Below are 7,377 nucleotides of genomic sequence, written 5' to 3' on the forward strand. Positions count from 1 at the left end.
TATTCCCTCTTATTACGTTCACTTGGAGCACAATCTGCCTCATTAAAGGAAAATTCAGCATTGTGTGAAGTACAGTAAAGTCGGGGTTTAATGCCTCAGAACTTGAGGCCACTGTGACAGTCCTGCCACTACAAACGTGACATTAAACATCACAGAACGCCATCTGCGCAGCTTACCGGCATCCTGGAGCAACACTCCGTACTGTACCAGCTATTGAACACTGCACAGGAAAGAAATGACAAATGGAAATGGTATTGTGTGTATGGTTGACCACGGTCGTCCTGTGATTTCCAGCTCCAGCGCTGATGTGGTCTGGCCAGTGTGGGTTTAGAGGGCAGACTGGAGCAACAGTAGGCTGGTTCGGGATCTTTTTCCCTCTCGAAGCCAACAGGATGTCTTTAATGAACCACAGTGTGTTTGAACTGTCGCATCTCACCATACAGCCGTCCAGCCCTCATTGCTGGCGTGCACTACATGAAAAGGAAGAGGCAGTGAAATAAGAAACATGCAAAATGCAGAAGATGTATCAAATCCAGGAAATGCTGTCTCAGAGACAAAGACCACAAATCAAATTTTGGCCATAATAGAGGGAAACGTCGTTGGGTAAAGTATTGTGGAGGTTTCAAGTGTCTGGGGCTGCCCTGTTCTTGTTGTGCCCAGGCAAGTGTTTTTGAGTTCCCTGCCACAATTTTCATCATGTCAGGTTTGAAGCAACCTCAGAATCAGACTGCAGCCAATGTTTTAGCGAAGACTATAGTTGCTTGTTGATTTATTTTTGAGGGTTTCAGGGTAACACTGTTGTTTGCCACAGGTTCCACAGCGCTGGGATTGACCCTGTTCGCTTTCGAGTTGCTGGTGGGTGAGTTTACCTGCTACGTCCACAAGATGGTGTTGCTGATGTGTCATATAACTGATGGAGGTGCAGCGGCAGTTATTGTGGCAGCAACAAAGAGAAAACAAGCTCACATCATTTTCACGATATCTGCAAACTGTGGTGATGGTTCAGTAACTGCGAGCGTTGATATGCTGCATATTGTTTCAATTACTCCAAACTGTTGTTCCAGACCATGCCATAGGAAAATGCTCAAAATACTCCATGTTTGATCTTGTGGGCTCTTGTGAAACTGGAAATGAATGGTGATTAACTATAATGATGATCATCATGGTGAAAGGTTTTGTACCACAGGTTATTTGACTGTGTGAGCTGGTCTGCATTGAGTAGGCCTAAAAAGGGAAGCCCTTAAAACTGTTACCGTTTGTGAAGGACGCTGCACGTGGAGCGACATTCTGGCTGATGAAAACAAGAGGATTTACAGTCAGCAAATAAACTTGTGTCATAATTAATCAAGAAATGGCAAGAACTCAAAGACACAAAATCTGTTAAAGTGTAACAAAGTTGTTTTCTTGTCCACATTGCATGGCAGTTGGAAACAAATGAGCTGCTTAAGTCTAGCTCAGTTTTATTTGTGTGTGAATGTGTGCATGTGTGTGGTGTTGTAGTGGGAGGCTTTGTAGTGTTGAGTGAGAGAAAAGGATATGGCTATGATTAAAGTAGGCACTAAAGCAAAGGTGGTAATTGGGATCATAAACACTCACTTTTCCATTTACCCCTCTAATGAAGCGTTCCTGTTTACTCTGAGCAGCCGGTTCATCAGAAAAGCAGCATCCACTCTGAGCTCGTCTGACTGTTTAACACACTTCACATCTGCTTATATTGTGGCGGCGTCGCGATGAAGGAGGTCAACAAATACAGAGCGTACGGGACACAGCATAAACAGACTTACAACAGATGCACCGGTTTTCAAGGGTTGATACTATACCAATATTATTGTGCTGAGGCTGCTGCTGTTGAAGCATTCATACAAGCCATCCAAACCTGTGAAGGCATTTCCAGGAAATCATTGAAACACAGGTATGATTTTGACTGCTATTTTTTGACTTTTTTTCCCACTTCACTTTGCTTTTATTGATACACCAATCAATCCATATCAGCCAGGTGTCTTTTTTTCTTGACTTTTCAGCATTTCCGGTTCATGCATTGACTGTAAAGGACCAGTGTCTAAAATCTGAAGGGATCTCTAGGCAGAATATGGCAGAGATGGAGGCAGGGGGTCCTCTTTCATGGAGTCTACCATGTTGCACCACACAATGGGCCTTTAAGGAAAGCAAAGAAGAAGCTTCCTATTGGGAAATGTGCACTTCCTTTCTTTCTCGATATGGAACATGTAATACAGCATTTAAAAATAAGATGAGATGAAATCGTGACAATGTGCGCTGCAGGATGGGGTCTCAGTCTGCCCGATCATACAAACAAAACCCTGTGTTGAACCACCTGTATGCTCTCTGTTTGCTGGTCTGCCTCTGAATTGCATTAGATAGTTAAAGCCCAACATTCCTGCTTGCAGGTCAAGTTGATTTATTTGTATGTATTGGCATAAAAGTAGTCAAAGTTAAATGTATCCACTCCAAACACTGGAATCTCCCTGTAAAATACACAAGATGTGTAAACTGACCTCACTGTCCTCAGTGATAGCTGTGTGGTGCTCTTCTGCTCATCTGCTCAGCCATGATGAGAATCACTATTTACGCAGTTCTTCCTCTGTTTATTCCAAATAAACTTGAAACATTAAACTGTTTTTCTCTCAGGAGAGCCCTATTAGTGTAGAACAACACTGAGTAAAACAGCGAGGAAAAAAAAAAAGGTACATTTAATCACAGGAAAACATTAAGCATAATTCTTTTTGGCAGGATGAAGTCAGTTTTAATCTGAGATTTTACAGCCACCTTTGAAACTCCTTGACAGAAAGACACAACCCTCAAAAAAAGTGATGCAGAATCTAAACATAAGAGAAAGAATATATCTACACACACACGAAACGCACTCACAGCAGTGCAGAAGATGCAGTGTCTTTGAGATTTTTATAGACAGAGAAGAAAGAAACTCATTCTTAGCTCAACAGTAATTTTTCATCTATTTGTCTGCAATTAACCTTGCAAATGTAAGTGTGTTTGATCTCCCCTCGCCATGTCTTTATGAAGGTGCATAACACTGGAGGACAGAGCTGTCATGCCGTGTAGACACAGGCTTGTTTTACTGCTGATCAGGACTCTGCCTGCCAGGCTCTCTCTGGCAGTGACTGCTGTAATGCCGGGTGTCAGACAGAAGGATATAAGGTCAAAGTAAGCGGCAGCTCATAATCATAAATATAAGGAGGGAAAATTCTCGTCAGGGCGAGGGTGTTTTTCATCAGTGAAGAAAAAGTCACAGGTTGCTCTATTAGGACATTAAACTGGGGGATGTTCGGATCAAGTGTCAGGTGTCTGACGTGGTTTAATGAGATGTGTCCTCCCTCTGCAATATCAGAGCACCTAAAATGTCACAAAGCCCAGAAATTATAAGCAGTTCAACAGCTCTGGATGTATTTTCACTGGTTTGACAGATGCTTTATTATGACTGGAAGCGTTTAACTAAATATTACGCCTGCCCTCTGGCTGCTTAGATTAAGATCTGTTTAACATTCCTTTCTTTCCCTGTAAAAAGCAACATATATCTATTAGGCCATCTGCGTTTCCAGTTCAACCCCACTTTCAAACATGATTCTTTTTGACTTTGCCGCTCATCCAGGACATGAAACGTTAATTTATCGTAATCCTTTGAAAAGGGAACCTGGAGGAAGCTCACCCAGTTAGTGTGTTCCCTTTTGCCTTTCCAAGTCCAAATGCTGTGTGGCATGTTTGACGTAGCGAATGAAAGGAATAACGCAGGTTGTCAGGTAGGAAAGAGCCAGGCTACGAGGCCACGGCAATCAGGAAAACTTTGTCCGGCACTAGGCATGACTTCAATAAAATACCTCCAGTCCTGCTTTTAAAAGCATTAGTCCTGGGCAAATTAAAAAGTAGAGTGCAATTAAAAGAAATCACTGTGTAAATGTTAGCATGTGGAAGTTTTTCTTTTCCTTTTCCCTTTTTTTCCCTTCCTCCTAGCTGAACAAAGAATGCCCCAGAGGCAGAGCTGCGCAGCTGCTGAATATTACTACATCCATGTGTTTTAAATAAGACCCCATTATAATCAAAATCATAAAAAAGGTAATGTGGCTCTCTTAAACATTTAAATTTAAGTTAACCAATGTAGAGTTCAAGCCTGTGTGAGGGTTTTTTTTTTTTATTCTTTTTACTGCCCAATTGAATGAATCTTTGGAAGAAACACATTAGGCAAGCATCAAAGAAGCCATTATTTGTAGCGAATATATCGCTCTATTGAAGGTACTCAAAGAAAAGGTACATTTCAGTTGCTAGTAGTATTTTTCCAAACATGGTTTGTTTGCCCTTTTGACCAGATGATCCAGGGAAAGGCCCCTTATGCAAGACTGTGAGAAAGACTTTACAAAGCCTGCTGACTGATAGGACCAGCTGTAGCACACTGAAAATGTGAGTGAGGTAGGTTGTCATGTCCAACAAACTCACTCCAAGCATGTTCCTGTCACTTTCCACTGCCCACTACTAAAAGATGTTTGTACTGGAGGCAGTCGGCTGACGGTCTTTTTCAGAGCAATCAGCAGGACTTTGACGTAACAGAGCCTTCTTGGAGAATGGTAAAAAAAAAATAAAATAAAATAAAAAGAATCAGTAAAAACACAAATACACTTAATTGAAAAAGCTGACACACTTAAACAACCTGCAGTAGTCAGAGGAGCTCATACAAAGCGGGTCTGAAGAGAATTCACTTTCAAAGAAACCAGAGGACCAAATTGCGGATACATTCTGTGGGGCCTACTGGTCTGCAGAAATCTGCTACGCTCAACCCTTTAGTTAAATGTCACTGAGGGTGTCGCCTCACACCAGGACGGATGAGTTTCCATGGGAGGAACGAAGATGTCTGGCCAAATCCACTTTTCCCCCTTATTAAAATGGATATTTCCGAGCTGTCAGAGGGTGAAGTCTGGGTTTTCAGAGACTCTGACTTCTCGCTGACAGTGGGCTTCCTTTCCCCATAGGTTCAATATCTCCTGTGGCTCCCCCTCCCACTGTGCGGTATAGCGGGTTCCCTATGACTCCCCAGCCAGCACAGCTCTGGGCAAGCTGTTCACTTTTCACTTAACGGCACGCACTAATTTACTGAGACTCTACACTGTTTTGGGTCCGCGGTACAATTCCCACGTTCCAGCTGAGAAAATATATCATTAGTCCCTCATCGTGTAATGCTTGCCACGTTACGTTATAAAAGCTGGGTGTAAAGCGACATGGATAAAACAGGAGTGATTTCCAGTGTGCCTCATTTTGACCGCCTGCTTGGAATAAGTGGTGGGTGTTAAGAATTTGAAAAGGGGACGAGATGCGGTGTTGAAAAGGCCATTTTGCTTACTAAATGCTCCTGGGTGGCTGGAAGACTAAGCATTTCCATTGCAAATGTCTCCAATAACATACTACAGCCATATGAGTGTAAGTCTTTACGAGGCTGCCTTGAAAGTTATATGGATTAATTAACTTTCCAGGGAAATTAAGATTCCATGCTAATTGTAGTCTAGGTATGTTTAATGAGATCTAGACAGAAGATGGGTATTACACAAATAAGTTCCTTCCCCCACATGTTTACTCTCTGCAGTAATGCTTCATAAATGAACAAAAAGAAGCTTGTTTACTGCTCTGAGGCAAAGACTGAGTGACTTCACGGTAGACCGACATTCACACAACTGTCGCTGAGTGCAGCCTACGTGTTGCTCTGTCATTACACGCTGAGAGTGAGCGAAGACCCTTTTTTGGCACAAGACCACAGCTTTCTGGGTTTTTCACTTCACAAACATTTTTACAGGCATGACAGGCTGTGACCAAGCAGGCCGCAACAGACAGCTCTGTCACCTCAAAACAACCACCCCGCAGGGCCACACGAGACGGCTAAATATATCGCCTCCCAGGAAGCAAAACAAAAAAGAAAATGTTAAGTCTGACCGGCTATCTTGTGGCTTAATTAATGAACACAGGACACAGTCAGAGCAAATTAGAGGCTAGTGGAAGATCTTTGACTGGATGCTTTGTAGGCTTTACCACATGGGGACCACAGTGCAAATGGCCTCTCATGTCGCTCATCGATGCCATACTGTACACCCAGTCACCCCACTTCACATACCCATGTTTACTCTCTGTTTGCTATTCTACTTAACACTCCTACCTATCCAGATTACTTAGAAACCATCCTCTACACCTCCGTCACTTTATTTCCTTAATCACAAGTCCATTCATGTGGCAGCAATTTGGGCCAGCCAACACCCAGTGGTGAATGTGCTTGACCCCCTTTCTGCCCCCTCAAGCCCCCCCAGACACCCACTGGAGAGCCACATCTATCGCAGGAGCCTTCAGGGGCCTTACTGGCAGCCGCAGCCCATTAAAGCCGGCCTGTCGGGATTGTGTGTGTCTGCATCTACGAATCAGAGATACTTTAAGTTACAAAATGTTGTTCTGGGCATGAATATGACCTAAGTAGCCTGCTCAGTAATGAGCATGATGGTTTACTCTACAGTATTGAACACACTCTCAGAAGCTCAATAATCTTATTCAAACAGCCTCACTGCACCGTGTTCATAGAGGTTTCTAACAAGCATCAGTGCTATGTCTCCATTGTAATGAAAGGCATAAGCATCCATTTTACATAATTAAAACCAGTGTGCCTTTGCAGTGGTATCTTTTATCAGTGGAAAAGGATGAAAAGAACTTAAATGAAATTAAAGCAAAATCCACTGGTGCATTTATTACATCCTCATATTAACAAAAATGGAGTAGGGAATTTTATTTTATTTTTTTTTTGCACCACAGTAGCAGAACACAGGTTTTTGTTAGTGCAAGGCCTCCTATTAAATTGTTTCATTGCCACAGAAAAACGGTGGCCTTTGACTTCGTGCAGAAGACATCATCCGCTTACAAGCTCTCACAATAAAACCCATGCACGGCGTAATAAGCCCTGCTTTGTTTCGAATACATCCAAGTGAAAACATTTATTGGACTAATTACAATGGTCTCCCATTGGATTTTCTTCCTGTGTTACACATGCTTTGGCAAAGTTCCCAGTATTGTGTCAAAATGTCTCACTACTCATGACTATGGCACTAACTGCCATGCATGGAGGGGCAAGGAGGGAGGGGAGAAGCAGAGTGTCTTTGCTGCCAGGGCAGGGTTAGGGTAAAGTTGTGAGTGTTAACAAAATTTAAAAAAGCAGCAAACCACTAACCTGAAAGCCACAATGAAAGTGACATTGCATTGAAGTACCAACACTGTTTGGCCTTGGGGGGGGTCAATGCCCTTGGACCAGGGCAAGGAGTTACAGTAATTTCAGCTGAGATTGTTGCAAGAGTAGCTTTATTTGTCCAGATTACTCTTAGCCAAGTT

This window comes from Chaetodon auriga, chromosome 8 (assembly GCF_051107435.1).
Source record: "Chaetodon auriga isolate fChaAug3 chromosome 8, fChaAug3.hap1, whole genome shotgun sequence".
Lineage (NCBI taxonomy): Eukaryota > Metazoa > Chordata > Actinopteri > Chaetodontiformes > Chaetodontidae > Chaetodon > Chaetodon auriga.